Source organism: Crocuta crocuta, unplaced genomic scaffold, assembly GCF_008692635.1.
Source record: "Crocuta crocuta isolate KB4526 unplaced genomic scaffold, BGI_CrCroc_1.0 scaffold457, whole genome shotgun sequence".
Classification (NCBI taxonomy): Eukaryota; Metazoa; Chordata; class Mammalia; order Carnivora; family Hyaenidae; genus Crocuta; species Crocuta crocuta.
Genome location: NW_027531318.1, coordinates 4,571,634 through 4,594,213, shown reverse-complemented (window position 1 = coordinate 4,594,213; position 22,580 = coordinate 4,571,634).

Here is a 22,580-nt window from a genome sequence, read left to right as displayed (position 1 = left end):
TAGTCACTCCCCTACTAGAAGGTAAGCAGGAGAGTCACAGTAAGGGTTGCCCATGTCCCCAAGGGGCCTGTTTATGTCATGTGTGAGCATCTTGCCTGGGCTGACACCCCCAAGATTGGAATGTTTTTCCCTATACAGATAGCTTTGAGGCAGACAAAAGAGCTAAACCCTGACTGGGCTCTCCATGACACCACATAGATAAACCACTCCAGTATAACAGACACTGTTGGGACCTATAAATCCTGCTTTCCCATGACCCTTCGGTGTCCACCAGTGTCCCAGTCACTTGGCCCCACACCAGGTGGGAAGAAGAGGGAATCTTTGGAAGGCATGGGTCTGCTTGCTGGCTGATCCCTTGCTTGAGTCTACTGGGCTGAGAATTTTCCAGCTCACTTGGACACAAACAGCAGGGCCAGGAGGCTGCACCCTCTCTCAGAGGCACCCCCTCCACAAGCCAGCCCTGGGGTGGGCAGGATGGATGGGAAAGGCTCTCCTCCCTTCCTTTCATCTGGGGTTGGCAGCTCTGGAAGAAATGAAGCAGGGCGGGGGTGAGGGGTGGGGGCAGGGTGAGGTCCCAGTCCCCAGCTTCTGCCTGGAGGCCCAGCCCCATCAAGCAGCCATGAGGTTGGCTTGGGGTATGGGACGAGCAGTGGGGCTCTGGAGCCCTTGCTGACCTCCTCTCCTTCCTGCCCAGGGTGGCTGAGCGCCTCTGCTCTTGCTCTCACTTCCCTCTCTGTTTGCCACCTCCGGTCACTGTGTCTTGCTGATTAGCAGCCTCTGATACCCTGTCTTCACTTTCTTGGACTCTCTCTGTCCCTCTTAGCATCTTTATTGTGTATCTATTGCCAGCCCTCCTCTGAGGGCCGTCATCCCGAGAACCCAGGGCCAGCCCTCCTGGAGCGGACAAGGCTGACCTGTGCCCCATGGGTCAAGGCCCCACGCGGCTGCTCCCCCAGCTCTCCCAGCAGGAGAGAGGCCGCTTCCAAGCAGAAGGACGTGGAGGGAGGAAGCCTTCCATCCTGTGTGGCTCCCTTGCGAGGCTGCCAAGGGAGATGAGGGGAAATGGCCTCTTACACCCTGCTGACTCTCGGCACTCGCATTTTTGCTTTTTCATACTGTCCCCGCAGGCTAAGGAAGACGACAGAGGAGGAAGGGAACACAGTTTTGCATCTGTGGAAAGAAATGTCCTTCCTGGCCCGGGTTTTGGCGCCAGGCACCGCTCCCCCCTGGGGTTTGATAGAAATGAGGTCACAGGGAAAGGAGAAGGGAGGAGAATGTCCTCACGTCCGCGTGCCCTGAGTTTGAGTCCCACGGTGGCCCTAAATGGCATAACCATTTGTGCGCTGAGGTGAAGCGGTGACATGGCAGGCCCAAAGAGGAAAGGCCGTCACACCCAGCGCTCCAGGAATTCGGAGGCCTGGATTCTGGAGCACATGCGGTGTGTGTTATTCTTACCACAAACCAGAACTATGTTCCTTTTTGAAATGGTTGGCTCCACAGCTGTTTGAAAATCCCCTGGTACTTGGAGACAAATGATCCAAGTCAGGCTGTGCTAACAGGCCAGGCGGGAGGTGTAACCAACGGGGGCCCGGGGCTCCGTCCTAGGGCCCATCAATCACTGCACAGTGGAATTCCCGAGGGGCCACCGGACTCTCCGACGATATTGTTTGTATTAGAACATGATTGTGAAACTTCCAGAAAAAAGAGTGGCAGCAGAAAGCATGCCCATCGGGCCAGCTAGGCAGCCTCAGGCCTTGCCCGCGGGAAGGCAGAACCTCTTCAAGGCCTGGGTGGTGGGCCAAGCCGTTCCCTGCCAGGCCGTCCCTGAGGAGATGCCTGGAACATTCCCTAATGTGGGAACCAGAGCCACCTCGGAGGGGAAGGAGGTGGGGGAGCTCACCTAAACGGCTCCACATGCCTGTCATGGTGTGGTTTCCACTGCGCTTCACACCCCCCACCTCCAAAATCATGTGAATTCAGCCAAAGGCACCTGCTGACAGAAAAATATTTTTCATTTTTCCTTCAGCTTCCACAGCTACGATGCTGTGCTCAGTACCGTGCGGGAGTGTAGTGCTTTGTGCTGGGCCAGGACAGCTGGGGAGTGTCAGGAAGGTCCTGGACAGAGGAGCATTTGGGGAGCCCCAACAACAGGAGGAAGGCACAGCCACAGAGGCCCACAGACACGGGGAGCTCCCAGCTGCTGCAGCTGACGAGCTTGGCTAAAGAAGGATTATGCACCTGTTTAATCTTGAGAGAAAGATTGCAAGTTACGGCTGTTTTGCTCTAACACGCCCCATTAAATATTCCTGGAATCCAAATGCAAAAGGAAAAAATAAACCACTTTGAAGCTCCAGGCAAAAGGGGCGATCTTGGCAGGGCAAGGTCCAGGTCCAGCTGGACAGTCCGGGCAGGGGAGGGTTCCTTCCCTGGCCACACTGGGCTCTGGACAGCTGGTGGGTGCCACGCCGCCCCTCCCCTGCCCCCTAATTGGGTGTGTCTGGGTATCAGTTTGCCCTTCTGCAGAAAGTTGGGAGGAGAGAAGGGTGGTGTCTCGGGGTGCAGCTGGCTGCCTACATTGGAGGCGGCAAGGATGAATCTGGGCAGGTTTACTTCCTGAAAGCTTAGGCCACCCTGTGTCTCTAGTAAAGCAAATAATGCATGTATAGTACTCACGAGGAGCTCACTGCTCCAAATCCTGTAGGCATATTATATTACCTCATTTAACCCGCACAACAAACCTGGAAAATGGGTATCATCGTTGCCTCTGTGTTACAGATGAAAAAACTGAGGCACGGAGAGATAAAGTGGCTTTCCCAAGGAAGATAGTAAGGGTGTGGAGGGCCTAGGATTTGAACCCACAGACTGGCTCCGGAGTTCCTGCCCTTAACCAGGAACTCCATTGTCTCTAAGGCTGACCACACCGTGTCTGCACTGGTTCTCACCCCAAAGTCTGACTGGCTTTCTCTCCAGGTGGGAGCCCTCCTGCCCACCTGGACACCCCTTCCCAGCCAGAGGTCTGATGAATCATCCAGAGCCCTGTGTTGTCCCCCACCTCTGGAATTGAAGGGTCGTACAAAGCTTGGTCGCCATTAAAACGCAAGCACAACAAAGGGCCTCCCACTGGCGGGTCCCAGGATTTATCAGGATTCATAGATAATGGAAGTCTTCATTTCTTTAAAGGTTCTGCAAGGGCAGTGCCATCCAGCACCGCCCCCCCCAACACCAGCCCAGCATCAAGTGCCTGTAGCCTCTCAGTGTGCCGACCAGGAGCTGGGGGATGGGTTGTGGCTCCTCTCACCAACCCGGAAACCAGACAGCACCCGTACATTTTTTGAAGCCAAAACTAGTCTTTCCCTCATTGGGACCTCGGGAAAAGGCTTCCTTGACCCAACTCACCCTCCCCATCTGCTGGAAATAACTGTATTACTGAACTCTGTGGAGTTCGTTCTCCCTCGCTCCAAGTGACTCATCTGGCCTCCTCATTGTTACCAAGAATATCTTTCCAAAACACAAATCAGATTAAGTCTTTCCCCTGATTAAAGCAATTTTAAATCTGATGGGGCCAGCTGCCCATAGGATACAGCCCCAGTGTCTTATAATATCATGGAAAGCCCTCTGCAGTGCGGCCTGGCCTGCTGGCCTCTTCCTGCTTTATCTAGACGAGCAGAGGCCATCTGCATCAGTAACCCTGCTTGCCCTGCTCAGTGACCACCAGCCCTCCACACCTCCCCCACCCCCTGCCTGGACACAATCCCTACAAGGGTTACAAGCCCTCAAAGCCACTTTCAAACGTCTCTTCCAGGACTACACCCAACCACCCCTCTGTAGGGGGGAAAGTACAGCAAACCCCAGCACATACCTCTGTCACAACCCCTGTGTCATATTCACTTATTTAAGTGACTGTCTCCTCACCACATGAGCTGCTTAAGAGAAGGTAGCTTCACCTTTGTATTTCTAGCACCTGGTGCCTACAGTGCTATTAAAGTGCAAGTATGCGGGAGAGAGAAACCCACTGCACTAACCTAACGACATGAATGCTGTTCTTTAGTAAACTCTCGCAGGGGAAGCATTCTGAGAGCTCAAAAACCACATGTGAGAGTTTGGATGTTACAGGAAGGAGACCTGCACTGTGAAGGTCTAGCCCAAGGAGGCCTGGGAGGCAGGCATAGGGTCTGGGGCCCTTGAGTGGGTGCAGGCACCTGGTGAGCCTGAGGACCTCATAGATGGGTGAAAGCCAACCTTTCTCAGCCTCATGGCTTCCCCAGGCCAACCTTGCCCAAAGCAACTCATTATGACTCATCTACCCTGGACCCTCCCTCTCCTATGGAGGCTTGATCCTGGCCACTGGCATCCTCTCCTGATGCTGAAGAAAGTGGCCCCTGGGCACCCCTCTCAGTCCATCACAGGTAACTCCAGTCATCCCCATCTCTGTCTTCTTCCATGAGCAGCATCTTCCCCTCCCTGTACCTCTACCCCGGACCTCTCTGGTCTGAAGGCAGCAATCACAGCTGCTTTGCTGGAAGAACTGTGGTGCCATAGGAAATACCGGCTTTGCAGCCAAATCAGAGTTGTATCTGACTCAGCCAGGTGTCAGTTTCCTCACCTGCAAGGAGGTAGTGGGTAACAAACCATCCTAGTAGAATCTCAACTAGCAAACAGTAGGCACTCAGTACATGGTAGCTCTAGGGGCCAACAGCTCCCTTGTTCTTCCTTTCATGTTGGTGAGTAGCCATTAACTATGATATTAAGTCCATGAGCTCTTGAGCAATAGGCCATGAGGAATACTTGCAGATCGCCTGTGAATAACGGCATCCAAAGCATGAATATACGAGAAGGAAGCAGCCCAGAGCTGGGCAGGGCACAAAATCATTTCTGTAAGAAAAATTACAATTATACATATCAATGAATATGCCTAGAGAACATCTAGGATAAATTTTAAAATATTAACAGTCATAGGGCTATGAGAGGTTTTTTAAAAAAAATTTTTGTTATGTAGTTATTTATTTTTTCCCCCACAGTGAACATGCATTGAGTTAACAATAAGAAGAAAAAATTAAACCACATGTGGTAGAAATCTGCATGCAATATGGGCCTTAAATTCAAAGCACCATCTGGGATTTGCGTGTCAAAGAATCGTGGTTTACAACTGCAGATGTCCATAGCCTCCATGTGGAAGGAATTAGGGTAGCTGAGCATGACCCCACCCTAGGAAAGTCCCCAGTGGAGAGAAGGCAAATGCCACTCCCAAAGTAGAGGCTTCCGCATAGCTACTACATAATAGATGGGTTTTGCAAATTTGACAGCATTAGCACTTGAAATAAATTCTCCATTAGACAGGTAGTATTTTAAAATTAAGTTCTAGTTTTAACCGATTTGGTGAGCTCTATGTTTAAAAGAACACTCTAGAAAACTGTAAAGCAAAGCTGTTTCTTGCAGTTCAAACTCTCACTTCCCTGACTCTTTCTATTTTATCGATTTGCACATTACTTTGTTTTCTTGCAGCAACAAATGCCTCCGCACACTCATGAAAACAAGTTCTATCAGGACAAACGCCACCACATTTATTCCAGGATAAAACTCTGATGTTGTGCCTCCTTCTTTGGCATCGATGTGTTGGAATGCACCACAGCAAGGGAGGTGATGACATTCTGTGTCTATGAAAAGCATATGAACAATTTTATGGGGTAGTTTCTCATCAGGCCTGCTTAGAGTCAAGGCAATAGACTCAATTAACTCTTGACAGCCTTTTCAGTTCTGCAAGTCTATCAAATTAATTATAGAGATGCTTAAAAAAAATAAAAGTCCTTATCCTTCTGTGAAGAAGATTAGAAAAACATCAGGCCTGAATCATTTTAACACAAAAGTCAGCTGTTCCGAGGTGCCAGTGATTCAAAATAAGAGTTATAAATAGTGATACAAGTTATCTCTTCAAAGTGAAGCAGTGATCCACCATCTAAGACTCTCTAAAATCTATTTACAAAGGAGAATACTACTACTACTACTACTACTACTACTACTACTACTACTACTAAAAGTAGTTAGCTTTAGGGTTGGTTAATTCAACTGTGACATGATAGCATCAATAACTTGGATTCCTTCCAATTCTCTACTCTGCTAGCTCTGACATTTTACCATTCTCCCAATGGTCTCTTGGTTGCAACAATTTAACATCACTAATGCTCAAGCAGAAATATCTAAAACCTATTCCTAAATCAATCACTGATGAAAAGAATGACTTTATCATGATTGTCTTAAATGAATCATCAGTCCCTCCCTGGCTTTGGAGAAGAGAGCCTCCTTCTTCTAAATAATGGTCTTGACTCTTGAACACAATCAAGGTTTGGTGGGAAGGAAGAAGAAAAGAAATAGATTGGTAGTCTACTACCAAAAGCTGTCATTAAGATGGATATGTTTATAATTGACAACACTAGATGGTGGAAGACAGAGAGAAATTCACTTACAGTTCTAGATGAGAAATATTCCAAACCTGAAATCTATACTCAGCCAAACTTTCAATCAAATAAGGAATAAAATAAAGCCAGATTTAGGTAGGGAGGAATCAGAAAGTTCATCTTCTATAAACCTTTCTAAAAATTACAAAAAAATTAGAAAATGTAGCTTATTTGGGCAAATAGGAATCCAAGAAAGAGGAGTATCTGTGATCCAAAAAAAGTGAAATTAACCCAACAGTGCAATAAAAATAAGCTTGAAATTAGCTTGAAAGTCTGCAACAGGCCTGGAAAACAGTATGTCAAAATTAAAATGAGATGTATCAAAGGACTCCACCACATATGTCTTCCAGGTTCAAATGGTTTTATTACACAGTTCTATGATAGGGAACCTAGAAATTTTTTTTTTAATGTTTTATTTATTTCTAGGAGAGAGAGTGAGACAGCGTGAGCATGGGAGGGTCAGAGAGAGAGGGAGTCACAGACTGAAACAGGCTCCAGGCTCCGAGCTGGCCGTCAGCACAGAGCCCGACGCAGGGCCCGAACCCACGAACCGCGAGATCACGACCTAAGCGAAAGTTGGACGCTTAACCGACTAAGCCACTCAGGCGCCCCAGGGAACCTAGAAATTTTTAATCAGATAAAGCATATGCTTCTGTCAACAACAACTACTACGACAAGCAAAACAGCTACAAATTCAAGAGAAAATAAATAGGCATACAACATCATAGCAGAATTAAAATAAAATAGAGAGATATATAGCAGAATAAAGGTTGCATGACATTGAGCAAATAATCATAATTGTAAATAAGACAGAATGCATTTGGCCATGAGGTTTACAAAAATTCTCTTCCAGTGGTTCTGGGTAGTAGAATAAGATTACATTTCCTTTGCCATGGATCTAGTCATACTTTTTTGAGGCTCATCAATAGACAATATTTATGTAATTATAGCTTTACAAATGCTGAGTTTTGGTTTACAGTTTTTGTAATCAGTCTAAAGACAAAGTCAGGAAGATTAATTATATTCACAGAACCTTATAATGTCAAGGTTGTAAGTCTTGAAGATTTGTAAAAGTAATGTTATAGCTGACAGAAGTTGAGGAAATTGAAGAAAAAAGTAGGGGAAAAAATGAATGTGTGCTAAATTACTCATTTACTAGAGGAAAGGAGTTAAGAAATATGGTCCGGATTTTATGCATTTAGAAATAAAAATTTAGCAATGACCAAACTAGAAGCAATGAACACTCAACTGTTCAAACTGTGATCTCCAAATACCATTTTCTACTGAAAGCAACCAGAACTCCTTGGGGAAATAATTAATGCAGGCCTGGGGCAGCAAATGTGTCACATGAGCCTGGAACCCCTACTCCTTGGAAAATGACGAGGATACCAAAGACTCTTGGAATTAAATCAAGAGGATTCAGCAGTAAATTGATGAAGCTTTCATCGGCCAAAACAAGACAACTTCAACATCAATAAGAATTGAAATACAGTGACTTGAAACACATCAAGTATGGCTTCATCATGATGCTAATAGCAAAAGAAAGCCAATGGTAGCCATTACAGGATGTTAGGGAATCAACTCATCATTTTCAAGACAGGAAATTAAACAAGTTTTAAACTAATTAAGAGCCAAACAATCATTCCTACTTTTCCTATATCTTACGATTATCAAATAGGCAAAGGGGAAATTTCTTTTTATAGAAGCATTCTAACTATTAAGTGAGGAAAAACTGAGAGTCCATCACTACCACCAAGGAATAAAGTATCCAGACAGTTATCAATGGCTGTTGGAATCATGAAGAAAGATACAATCAAACATGATAGACTGCCTAGTGGGATTTAATAAAACTATGTATGAAGTATTCTGGCCATAAAATCAAATCCCAATCTGAGCAAGTCTCCAGATCTAATTACCAAGTTACAGAAAATATAAGGGAATGCAAGGGAAAAGCACGTTAAATGACACCATCAAGATGTAATCATGACAGTCCAGACAGTGGAAACTCTACAAACCAACCAACACAGTTTCTTCAACAAATTACATTCCAATGAGAAGAAAAAGAAGGGTAGGGACCAATAGATTGAGAGGCTAAGAAGACATGTCAACCAACTGTAGTATAAGGATCCTCCAGTATTTGGATCCCGATTTGAATAAATTAAAAAAAAAAGATTAAAATATCAAAGGGGGCTCCTGGGTGGTTCAGTCGGTTGGGTGTCTGACTTCAGCTTAGGTCATGACCTCACAGCTCGTGAGTTCGAGCCCTGCATCAGGCTCTGTGCTGACAACTCAGAGTCTGGAGACTGCTTTGGATTCTGTGTCTCCCTCTCTCCCTGCCCCTCCTTCACTCACACTCTGTCTCTCTCTCTTTCAAAATAAATAAACATTAAAAAAATTAATATCAACAGTAACTGGCTATTAAAGAATTATTGTAATTATTGTTCACTTTTTAGGTGTGGTAATGGCATTGCCGTTATGTTGTGTTTTTTTTTTAAATTCTTACTTTTAAGAAATACATANCTCCCTGCCCCTCCTTCACTCACACTCTGTCTCTCTCTCTTTCAAAATAAATAAACATTAAAAAAATTAATATCAACAGTAACTGGCTATTAAAGAATTATTGTAATTATTGTTCACTTTTTAGGTGTGGTAATGGCATTGCCGTTATGTTGTGTTTTTTTTTTTAATTCTTACTTTTAAGAAATACATACTGAAATATTTACAGATAAAATGATACAAAGTCTAAGATTTGTTTCAAAATAATCAGTCGTAGGGAGTGAGTGGGATCATGGATGCAACAAGACTGGCTATGGATTCATAGCAGAAGCTAGGTACATAGTACCTAGTAGTGCTAGGTACATAGGAGCTTACTATACTCTTCTTTCTACTTTTGTGTGTGTTTGAAAACTTCCATATTAAAAAGGTTTCAGAATATAAAGTTTTAAGTATGTTATTTAAAGCTAAAAATTAGGGGCACCTGGGTGGCTCAGTCAGTTGAGTATCTGACTTCGGCTTGGTCATGATCTCACAGTTTGTGAATTCAAGCCCCACATTGGGTTCGAGGCTGTCAGTGAAGAGCCCACTTCAGATTCTCTGTCTCCCTCGCTCCCTGCCCCTCCCCCGCTTGTGCTGGTTTTTGCTCTCTCTCTCTCTCAAAACTAAATAAACATTAAAAAAATAAAGCTAAAAGTTAACCACTAGAAATTCCAAAAGTGTAATGTAAATATTGCAGATCAGGAGACAGAAGCAGAGGGTTGATGGGAGTTTGTGGACATACCCTCAGTGCCTCATCCATCCTTGAGAGGAGACCCCAGATGCTATCTACAGTGGGAGGGTCAAGGCACAGGAATACACATGGGTGATTTAGAATTATGGAGACAACCGCTAGAAACCACTGAGAAGTATTTATTAGGCGGAGGAGAAATTCCTTTTTCATTTTATACTATTTTATATTACATGATGCTTTTAACTTGCACACGTACTACTTTTTTCTATTGGGGTAAAATACATGACATAAGATTTACCTTTTTTAACCATTTTAAAGTGTGCAGTTCAGTGACATTACGTACATTCACAATGTTGGGCAACTACTTCCACTATCCATTTCCAGAACTTTTTCATCGTCTCAAACAGAAACCCACTAAACAATAATTCCCCATTATGCCTCTCTCCCCATTCTGCTTTCTGTCTCTATGATTTTGCCTGTTCTCAGTGCCTCATATAAACGGAATCATACAGTATTTGTCCTTTGTATCTGCACTATTCCACTTATCATATTTCCAAGTTCATCCATATCATATCATGTGTCAGAATTTCGTTGTGTCAGAATTTCATTCTCTTTTGTTGTAGAAAAATACACATAAAATGTACCATTTTAACAATTTTTCAGTGTACAGCTCAGTAGCATTAAGTACATTCACATTGTGGTGCAACCATCACCACTTTTCATCTCTAGAACTCTCCATCTTCTCAAACAGATATTCTGTACTCATTAAACAATAATTCCCCATTCCTTCTGCTCCCACCATTTCATTTTCTGTCCCTAGGAGTTTGCGACTCTAGGTCCTTCCTATCCGTAGACTTAGACAATACTTGTCTTTTTGTGTCTGCCTTATTTCACTTAGCATAATCTCTTCAAGATTCATTCATGTTGTAACAAGTGTCAAAATTTCATTTCTTTTTAAAGCTGCATAATATTACATTGTGTGTATATACCACATGTGCTTTATCCATTCATCTGTTGATGGACATTTGGGCTGCTTCCACCATTTTCTTACTGTGAATAATGTTGCTGTTAACATTGGAGTGCAAGTATCTGTTTGAGTCCCTGCTCTTAATTCTTTTGGGTATGGCATCACTGGATTGTAGGGGAATTCTGTTCAACTTTTTGAGGAACTTCCAAACTGTTTTCCAGAGCAACGCACAAGGGTCCTAATTTCTCTACATCTTTGCCAACATTTGTTATTTTCTGGGTGTTTTCTTGTTTGTTTGTTTTTGATAATAGCCATTCTAATGGGTGTGAAGTGTTGTCTCGTTGTGATTTTGACTTGCATTGCCCTAAGGACTAGTGATGTTAGATATCTTTTCACAAGTTCATCGACCATTTTTATATCTTCTTTGTATATCTTTGGAGAAATGTCTATTGAAGTCTTTTTATCAACTCCATTTTTGGATCAAGTTGACTTTTTTTTTTTTGGAGTCATTGCTGAATTACAGGAGTTCTTTATATATTTTAGATATTAATCTCTTCAGAGATATATAATCTGCAAGTATTTTTCCCATTCCCTGGGTTGTCTTTTCACTATGTTAATTGTATCCTTTGATACACAAAAGTTTTCCTTTTGAAGAAGTCTTTATTTTTTCTTTTATAGTCTATGCTTTGGTGTCATATCCAAGAAGTTATTACCAAATCCAATGTCAAGAAGCTTTCCCCCTGTTTTCTTCTAAATTTTTATAATTTTAGCTCTTATGTGTAGGCCTTTGATCCATTTGAGTTACTTTTTTGTGTATGATGTAAAATAAGAGCACATATATTATTTTTAAAGTTTAAAAATAAACAATGGTAAAAAAATTAAAATAAACAGTGATATGTATATGTGTGTGTGTGTGTGTGTGTGTGTAAAAGAATGAAATCTTGCCATTTGTGACAACATGGACGGATCTAAAGGGTTCTATGCTAAATTTCACACTAAGACAGAGAAAGACAGATGCCATATGATTTCACTTATTTGTAAAATCTAAAATACAAAATAAATGAACAAGGAAACAAAAAGAAAAAAAGCAAAAACAAACACATTAATACAGGGAAAAAACTGATGGCTGCTGAGGGATGGGAGAAGGGTGATGAGCAGAATGGGTGAAGGGGGACAGAAGGTACAGGCTTCTCTTATGGAATGAATAAGTCATGGGAATGAGAAGCACAACAGAGGGAATATGGTCGATATTGTAATAGTGTCGTATGGTGATAGATGGTAGCTACACTTGTGGTGAGCATAGCATAATGTATAAACTTGTCGAATCACTATGTTGTACTCTTGACACTAATATAACATTGTAAGTCAACTATACTTCAATAAAAATAAACAGTAATGAAGACAAAACATAAAATTATTTTCAAATGTTGTGGATCATTCAACAGGATGTTGGCTATCTTTTAAAAATTACCCTTGAGTTGTTACTTTTTTTAATTCTCAGAAACACATAGCTTTGAAAATCACATTGCTCTACTTTTTCTTCCTTAAGTTTTGCAATGGTCTTTGGTTAAATTATACTGGAAAGTCCAAAATAGTCACTGACTTTAAAGTCAGCAATGACTCTTTCCCACAGTGCTCTGGAAAACCTCAACCCCTGACAGGAGCAGGTGGTTTCCAGCCTGCTCAGTTCCAGGGAAGTTTAGCTTCTCATTTGGTTCATGAGGAAGAACAAGAATAGATTCTCTGAGCCTAGTGCATTCCACACAGTAGGTGATCAGTAAAGTCTGTTCAATGTTTGTCTGATTGGTTTGTTGACTGTGAAATTCCTGGAACTGAGAACATCCCATTCACTGTCATGCTAGCCAGTGACAGATGAGATCAGCCTCTGCTGGTTCTCCACTGACAGATCTCCCAGCTTAGGGAATGAGGGACTCTACAAGCTTGTCCAGATTTGCAATGTCCTTCTCTTCCTTGAAGTCTGTGAGCCTGGGTGTCTAGTGTGATTGGGCACTTGGAGGGTACCAGCTTCCCTCACAATAGCACCACAGACACGGGCCGTTTCTGTGACATCATCACCTCTCCACAGACCTGCCTTACAGAATGCAATGACAACTTCCTTTTAGTGAGTACTTAATTGATTCTATGTAACTATGTCATCTAATTCTAAGAATAAGCTGGGAACTTGTTTGTTTTTTTGTTCCATCTTACAGATAAGCGTACTGAGGATTAATCAGTGTATTTCAAGTTATACAGTAGAAGTCAAACCCAAGTCTGGCTAGCCTGAAGACTTCTCTGAACCATCACAGTACCTAGACAGTCCTGATTCTAGCTTGCATTTCACTATTCTCATCCTCCAACATTGTCAAATTATCTCATAGAAAAGGAGTTCCCAAAGACCAAATTCATTCCTTGGCTCCCCAGCTAAGGTCCCATAGCAAAGCCTTCAAGAACTCAGAAGATGCAATAACTGCCTTGAGAAGGCTGATCAATGAGATTGTTCTGGAAGGCTCTACTTCCTGCAGGTCACCTTACTACCAGAAAACAGAGTTCTCATTAGCTCTCTCTGAAACAGCTTTAAAAAAATGGGAATCATCCCTAAAACCCTCTTAGGTTCTGAAAAAACAAATACAATTGTGAAGGAAATATGTATTTAATTTGCAACAGCCTGAAAGGATGGTTTGGGAGGTCAAATTTATGATACAACAGAGTTTTATTTTGTCAGCCATGTATATTATTTAGATTATATACCAGCCCCTGTATACCAATATGGCAAATACTTTGAGATCTCCAAAGAAAAGCAGTTGAGAGATTAAGGGTTTTAGTGTTTTATTGCTGCTGAGCTTGGTGAATTTGGGTTAACCACTTTAGTTCACTAAAGATTATTTTTAATGAGTCCATTCATTCTTTTATTAAGAAAGTCAAATATTTACGAGGCATCTTCTGTTCTGAAGTATATACTGTGTGATTTTAATTTACAGAGGGGACATAGAGAAGCCAATGCTATTGAAAGAAGAATTAATTTTATTTCTCAAGAGAAAGGAACACATGACTCCAAGCATGACCACAGGGGAAGCATCAGGATGGTCAGGAGACAGAAGACCAAGGTGATGGGAAAGTCTGAGTCGGAGTCTTTGTTGAGGCTTCCTCAAGAAAGGCAAAGCAGGGTGGGATAAAGGGCTTAGGATTGACTAGATGGAATAATTACAGTGGGCTTTGGACAGTAGAGATGGTCTCTAGTTACCTGGTACTGGCCCTGGGATGATGTAAGGCAGAGGAAGTGTTGGCCAAGTGTGAGGGAGTTCAATGAGCAGGTGATGGGGACTGTAGACCTGGGACGATCTGCTTTGCATGTGAGAGACGTGCTCCTGGCCAAGTGGTGTCCTAACCCTAAGACTTGGCTAGTCTTGGCAAGGGTAATCTCTCCCATGGTCTGCAGGATCTTAAAATGCCAGTGTATCAAGAATGCAGAAAATAAGAAAATATACTTACTAAGAGTGACATCAGCAAGGTGGCAGAATAGGAGTTGCCCTCATAGAAGCATCAATTTGAACCATTCACACATGAAAACACCTTCATGAGAGCTGAGGAATCCAGGTAAGAGTTTCTATCTCCTGAGTAGAGCACAGAAGCACGGAAATAAGAAAATGCATTGAAGAGGGCATGAAGGACAGCTTCACACTACCCACATGCTATGGTCTGAATGTTTGTGTTCTCCTAAAATTCATATGCTGAAACCCAATGTCCCCTGGGATGGCATTAGGACACGGGACCTTTGGGGAATCAGATTACCCCCCTATAAAAGAGTGCCACAAAAGCTCTCTTGCCCTTTTTGCCATTTACCATTTTTTATTACCATTTTTACCAATGAGAAGTCAGAATTCAGCAATGCAGAAGAGGTCCTCGCCAGGGCCTGACCATGCTGGCAGCCTGATCTTGGACTTCCAGGCTCCAGAACTGTAAGAAATAAATTTCTGTGTATATAATCCTCTCAGCCTATAGTATTTTGTTATAGCAGCCTGAATGGACTAAGACACCACATCACCCCTCCCTAACTCCTTATGGTGCAGCATGGAGAAAGATACCGACTGTGTGGAGGTGGGAGAGGGACATGAGCACCCATCTTTCCCATAGACCATAGCGTCGAGATTGCCTCAGTGAACTCTGGCAGCACACTGACCTATGCAGCCCCCAGGGCCAAGCCATCCCCTCCCACCAAGCCCCCGGCCTCAGTCCCCTATGGACTCAGGCTCCAGGTTGACCCCAGTACCAGGCTGCCCTCCATGGACCCAGGCACCAGGCCCGCTTCAGTAAACCCTTGTGCCAGACTCAGGACCAGTATTATCCCTGTGGATATAGGCATCAAGCCCATTCTAGTACCAAGCTGGCCCCTGAGGACTCAAGCTCAAAGCCTGCCCCAGCACCAGGAAGGCCCCCACAGACTCAGGTTCCAGAACCATCTCTGTTGACTTAGTCTCCAAGCTTGTCCCCATGGACCCTAGTGCCAGGTGAGCCCCCAACCCCAACCCAGGACCCGCCCACCCCAGGATACTCAGGTTCAGGTGTGCTTTTGTGGACCTAGGCACCAAGCTCACTAGCCCACTGACCAGGCACAAGTCCAGACCCACTGAGGACTCTAGCACCAAACTAGCCCATGGCCCCATCGAGCTGGCCTATCAAGAATTTTTGAACAGGCTGACTGGCGAAGAGCTTTTCCTGCCAAAGCCAATCTGTAAAAACTGGAAGAGGTGATTATCTCTTCAAATGCACAGACATCAACACAAGGCAACAAGGATCATAAATAATCAGAAAACTATGATGTAGCAAAGGAATAAAATAATGCTCTAGTAACTGATCCTAAAGTAATGGAAACCTACAAACTGCCTGGCAAAGAATTCAAAATAATTGTCAAAGTAAAGAAGCTCAGCGAGCTAAAAGAGGACACAGATAAATAACTAAACACAACCAGGAAAATAATACATGAACAAAATGAGAAGTTCAACAAAGAGACAGAAACCATAAAAAGGAACCAAATCGGGGCGCCTGGGTGGCTTAGTCGGTTAAGCGTCCGACTTTCGCTTAGGTCATGATCTCGCGGTTGGTGGGTTTGGGCCCCGCGTCGGGCCCTGTGCTGACTGCCAGCTCAGAGCCTGGAGCCTGTTTCAGTCTGTGACTCCCTCTCTCTCTGACCCTCCCCTGCTCACGCTGTCTCTCTCTCTCTCCTAGAAATAAATAAAAAACATTAAAAAAAAAAAAAGGAACCAAATCATTTTGGGAGCTAAAGGATACAATGACTGAACTGAAAAATTCAAGAGAACTTTAACAGTAGACTCAATCAAGCAGAAGGAAGAACAACACTTTATTATCAGATAGGCTTTGTGTCAGGTGATCTTGCCAAACTGCAGGCTAACATGTGTGTCCTGAGCACATTTAAGGTAAGCTAAGCTATGATGTTTTTGTACATTAAATGTATTAAACGCATTTTCAACTTATCATATTTTCAACTTAGGATGGGTTTATTGGTACATAACCCCATCATAAATCAAAGAAGATGTAGGCACATTATTAAAGACCTAGGAAGAGCAGGCAAAGAAAAAGGGAAAGAAAACTTGCTTAAAGAAATAATGACAGAAAACTTCCCAAATCTGAAGAGGTACTTAAACATCCAGATCCATGAAGCCCAAAGAACTCTGAGTAGATTAAAAATAGGGGTGTCTGGGTGGCTCAGCTGGTTAAGTGTTGGACCCCTGATTTTGGCTCAAGTCATGATCCCAGGGTTGTGGGATCAAACCCCATGTCGGGCTCTGTACTGTCAGCCCAGAGGCTACTTGGGATTTTCTCTCTCTATCCCTCCTCCATTTGCATGCATGCTCTCTCTCTCTCTCTCTCAAAATAAATAAATAAACTTTAAAAAATAAAGTAAAATAATAGATTAAACATAAAAAGATTTTCACCAAAACACATTATAATCAAATTCTCATAAGTCAAGACAAAGAGAGAATTTTAAAAGAAGCAGGAAAAAAGTGACTTGTCATACAAGGGGACCCCTATAAAACTGTCAGTGGATTTCTCAGCAAAAACTGGCCTGGAGAAGGTGGGATTGAAAGTCAGGGTTGAAAGAAAATAACTGTAGACCAAGATTATTATACCCAGCAAAGCTGTCCTTCAGAAATGAAGAAGAGGTAAAGATTTTATCAGACCAAAAAAAAAAGCTGAGAAATTCCATCACAAGTATACCTGCCTTACAAGGAATGCTACAGGGAGTTCTTCAAGCTGAAATGAAAAAATACTAATTAATAACATAAAAACATGAAAGTATAAAACTCACTGTAAAGATAAGAATACAGTCAAATTCAAATACTTCAGTACTGTAATTGGTGGTGCATAAATTACTTTTAACCCTAGTGTAAAAGTTAAGACAAAGTATTTTACTAAATCTATAGCTACAATAATTTGTTAATGGATACATGATACTAAAAGGTGTAAACTGTGACATCAAAAATAAAGTGTGGGAGAAGAAGAAGTAAAAATGTAGTTTTTGTATGCAGTCAAAGTTCAGTAGTTATCAGCTTAAAACAGACTATTATAACTATAAGATGTTTTATGTGAGCCTGGGGCAGTCACAAAGGAAAAAAACCTAAACTTATAGTAAATACGCAGAAGATTAAGAGGAATCAAAGCCTACCACTACTAAAAAAAAAAAATCAAATCACAAAGGAATACAGCAAAAGAAGAAGAAAGGAACTATAAAACAATCAAATCACAATTAACAAAGTAGCAATAAGTCTTTACTTATCAATAACTACTTTAAATGTAATGGATTAAATTCTCAATCAGAAGACATAGAGTGACTGAATGGATTAAAAGCACAATTCAACTATATGACCTTAGGAGAGACTGGCTTTAGCTTTAAGTACATTCTGCAGGCTGAAAGTGAAGGGATAGATGTCTCATGATAAAGTAACCAGAGCAGAGCAGGAGTGGCTGTATTTATATCAAGACAAAATAGACTAAGTCAAAAACTGTCACAAGAGACAAAGAAGATCACTATATAATGATAAAGGGATTAATTCATTCAAGAAATATAACAATTATAAATACATATGTACTCAACATTGAAGTACCTGCATATACAAAACAAATATTAATAGAACTGAAAAGAAGAATAGACAGCAATATAATAATAGTAGGGAACATCAATACCCTACTTCAACAATGGATAGATCATCCAGACAGAAAATCAATAAGGAACATTGGACTTGAACTGCACATTAGACCACATGGACCTGACAAACAGAACACTCCAAATACCAGCAGCAGAATACACATCCTTTTCAAGTGCACACAGAATATTCTCCAGAATAGACCTTATGTTAGACTACTAAACAAGTTTTAACAAATATAAGAAGGTTGAAACTATATCAAGTATTTTTTTTCTTTTTCATACCATAATGTTTGAAGCTAGAAATCAATAACAGGGGCAAAATTGGAAAATTCACAAATATGTAGAAATTAACAGCATGCTCCTGAACAATCAATGGGACAAAGAAGAAATCAAGAGGAAAGGAAGCATTCACACAAATGAAAATAGAACACAAATACAAAACTAATGGTATGTAGTAAAAGCAGTTCTAAGAAGTTTATAGAATTAAATTCCCACATTAAGAAAATAGATCTCATATAAACAACATAACTTTATACTCAAGGGACTAGAAAAAGAGCAAACTAAGCCCAAAGTTAGCAGAAAAAAAGGAAATAATAAAGATCAGAACAGAGATAAATGAAATAGAGGTCTAATGCATAGCATGGTGACTGTGCTGATTAAAACTGTATTGTATACTTGAAATTTGCTAAAAGAGTAAATCTTAAGTGTTCTCACCACACACACACACACAAACATACACATAAATGGGAATTATATGAAGAGATGGGTTGTTAATTAACTTGATCATGGTCACCATTTCCCAATGTATATGTATGTGAAAATCTGTACATTTTTTATTTGTTAATCATACCTCAATAAAGCTGAAGGAAAAAAGAAAACATAGTTAATATAATTGGCCTAGGGATGAATGAATGCCAAATATACAAAAAAAAACCCAAAAATCTAAGGAAACACAATTAGAACTTCTGTATCTTATTCTTTGTGCTAGATCCTGAAAATGTGGGAGTAAGCAAAACAAGCATGGTTATCTTTATGGAACATTTAGTCTAATTGTAAAAGGAGACTCCATTAGGTCATCTCAATTCTGCAATTCATTGCATAGTATTTGCATGGTAAGGACATCACCTCTATGAGTTATTCCCTAAGTCCTTGGTCAGGACTTGGTCAGGATGTAGCCCTTAATTACAATGTTGTTTTCAACAGTGTTTTAAGCAACCACCTCTGTGTTGATTTCCAGGAATGTACCATGGAAATGAGTGAGGCTAGTGTCCCTTAGCCACATATACTTGTTCTCCCCAGCCCAGAGCTGCATTCAGCAAGGCAGGGGGAAGAGATTCGGTGCCCCCTCTGGGCTCACAGTAGCTGAGAACCAAGGATGGTCTGCCCCACCCCATGCCAGAGGACCAGAATCTCCCTGAGCATGCCTGCAATATCACTGAAAATCAGCATTGAAAACCGGAAGTAGATGGTGGGGGTAAAGAGTCCATCCTTCAGTCAGGAGGATGGGACAGAGCCACAGTGCATTTTTTTCTTTCCGTCAATTTTACTTCGTCAGCATATCACAAATCTATATCACAATTCTTTCTTTCACTTATGGTCATTGTAACCCAAGCTGCCATCATCTTTCTGGATTGTTCCAGCTGTCCCCTCACCCCTCCATGCCTCCACTCGCCCTCCTACTGTCCCTTTTCCAGATGATTTCTTCTTCAGTCATGAGTTACTTAGAAGTACTTTAACATTTCTAAGAATATGGAAACTAAGAACATTTCCATTTCTAAGAATACAAAAAAATGAAGATTCCCCCCCCCCCCCACCAATCTGTCTTCTCATTTCATTGTACTTTGTTGAGAGAACATGGCCTAGATGGCACTGAGTGTTGTAATTTCTTGGGGTGTGTTGTTGGGCTGGTATGTGATCACTTTTTGAAAATGTCCCTTGTGTGCTTGAAAAACAAGTTTAAAGTCTCCCATTATGAATGTGGATCTGTCAGTTTTTCCTGTGAGTCTGTCAGGTTTTGCTTTGGGTATCTGAAGGCTATGTGTTAAGTGAATATAGATGTAGAAAGACTCCAAATTGTTATATTTTTCTGGTGAACTGTAGCCTTTACCACTAGGTGATGATCTTTCTGATGGTCTGTCCTTTGAAAAAGAGCTGCCCTGTGCCAGCTGCCAGCATGCTCTGCTTCTGTCACAACACTTGATCCTCAGCTTCCTGATATTGATGACCCAGAAGGAGACTACCTCTGCTCTGGGTATCTGTCATCCCAGGAAGCTCAACTAAATCCACTGACAAACAAGCAAGGCCAAAAAACTACACAAATAATATTAGTACTGAGTATATTCAGGTGTTTTAAAATACAATGTACAGGGGTGTTTGGGTGGCTCAGTCAGTTGAGTGTCCAACTCTTGATTTCCACTCAGGTCATAATCCCAGGGTTGTGGGATCAAGCACCTCATTGGGATCCATGCTGAGCCTGGAGCCTGCTTAAAACTGTCTCTGTCTCCCTCTGCCCTTTCCCCACTCATGCTTACTTTCTCTCTAAAGTAAGAAAATAAAAATAAATAAAATATAATGTTCAGATAATGATGGATCAAGGTAGGCTCATCACTTGTAACCAATGTACCACTCTTCTGAGAGATATTGATAGTGGGGAAAACTATGCATGTGGGGGAGGGGGGGAATGGGAAAGTGGGAAATCCCTGTACCTTCTGCTCAATTTTGCTGTGAACTTAAAAATGCCGTAAAAACAAAGTCAAATAAAATAGAGCATATTCATAGAAAATTTGAGATACAGTAAGGCCAATAGATCAGGAGATGGTTGCCATTGAAATGACAGTTTGTCATAGTTCTCAAGAAGAAGTGGCATGGAGTGAAGGGTCACGTGGGGAAGCACCCATCAGGGGGCAGAGGGATCCAGAGGAAATGTGGGCAAGAGCCTTTATTGTGGTTTCCATGGGAAAGGACAGGAAGCTGGGGTAAGCAGTTTAGGATTAGACAATTTTCAGCAGGCTCCAAGCCATAGGGACTGTCTCTCATTGCCGAGTGCCTGGCTTTGGAGTGATTAGGGAAGGTAGATAATAGCCTGGAGTTTGAGAGTTTGAGAATTGAGAGTTAAAGGAAGTGGTTGGGTGTGTGGGCTCAGCGTTGGTTGATTTGTATTTGAAGAGTGTGCTAGCAGGCAAGTTGTTTACTATCTCTAAGAACAGGCTAGCCATGGGACAGCCAGGTCAGCAAGACTCCCAGATGTCAGAGCATCAGATTACAGGGAGCAGAAAAAAAAAAAAAAAAAAAAAAAAGACATGGTTAATGCAGTAGGGCATTTGCTATATGCCAGGTGCTGTGCTTGGGTTTTATATCACCTAAGCCCCAACAACCATAGTAGGAAGAGATGAGTATACAGGCCCAGAGACATGAAGCAACTTTCCCAATGTCACAGAGTTAGTACATTGTGAATCTGGTCTGACTCCAAAAGCAGTTTTTTAAATAGTTTCCAAAGAAGCTCTGACATTAATTCTACCAAAGAAGGGAATGTGGCTCATATCACAGTTATTGACCCTTGACCTGAAGCTTGGGTGCTCCCTGCTCCTTCCTGATCTCCAATATCTGGATACTCCCTAGTCTCCTTGGGACCCAGATAGCTTGGATTCTTGGTTCTGTTCCTTACCAGGGGGTTGAAATACCACCCAATGGCTCTGCCCACAAAGCCAATGAACAACGATGCTATAGTCCCTTTGGTCAAGTACAAATGAAAGGTCAAAACCATAGGCTTCTAAGGCCATAGTCACTAAGTTCCAGGCCCCCCAAATCCCCTACAGCCACACACCCGCCTCTGCTCTACTCATGTTGTTCAGTGCAACGCTGATCAGCCTATGAGGATTCAGTCCCCAGCTCCATGCTGGTCTTACAGTGTTCTTAGCCCTAGGCACTGCTGATGTCACACTCACCCACTTTTCCCTCCCGCCTCTCCTGCCCCCACCCTTCTACAAACCTGCAGAGACCCACCCAGAGCGGCATTCCCCCACTTCCCCCACCACAGCCCCAGTCCTGCCCACGAGCAAGTGGGTAGCTGGCTGCTGGGCCACTCAATGACTCTGGCTGTGGTTCATTAGCCAGTGCGATCCCATGGGCCATTCTACATAGTTTGGAAAGGCCTAGGAGAGGAGAAATCTGCCAGCTGTAAGAAGGGAAGCGAGCACTTACTACATGAGCCCCGATCTGCCACTCTCACTCCTTCAGATGCTCAAGATGCCTCCCCACAGCCAACCCTTCCTCTCAGCAGCCAGGACCTGCTTTGTTCACTCTCTGCCCTTCTCAACTCCTAGGAGGTGCAAATCTCATCTTCTAGGCCTACCCTAAGTTTCCTGATGGTCAATGGTGGACTGGAAGAGATTTTGGAGAGCGTTAAAAACTCAGCCCCCCAGTTTTACAAACAAGGGAACTGGGGTACAGTAAGTTGAAGGCTGGCTGCTCCAAAGTAGGAGATGAGGTGGGTGGTGTGTGCACACACACACAGACATGTACACATGTAGATGCATACACACAGCAGACACACATACACGCAAGACGCTGGTGTGACTGGTGAAATCTGAATAAGCTTTACATATTGTTCTAGTGTCAGTTCCCTGGTTTTGATAGTCTGCTGTGTTATGCAAAATGTTACCACTGGGAGAGGCTGGGTTGAAGGTACACAAGACCTTTTTTTTTGCAAATCTATAATTATTTTAAAATAAAAAAGTTTTTTTATAATCACCTGAAGAGTTTTTGAAACATGCC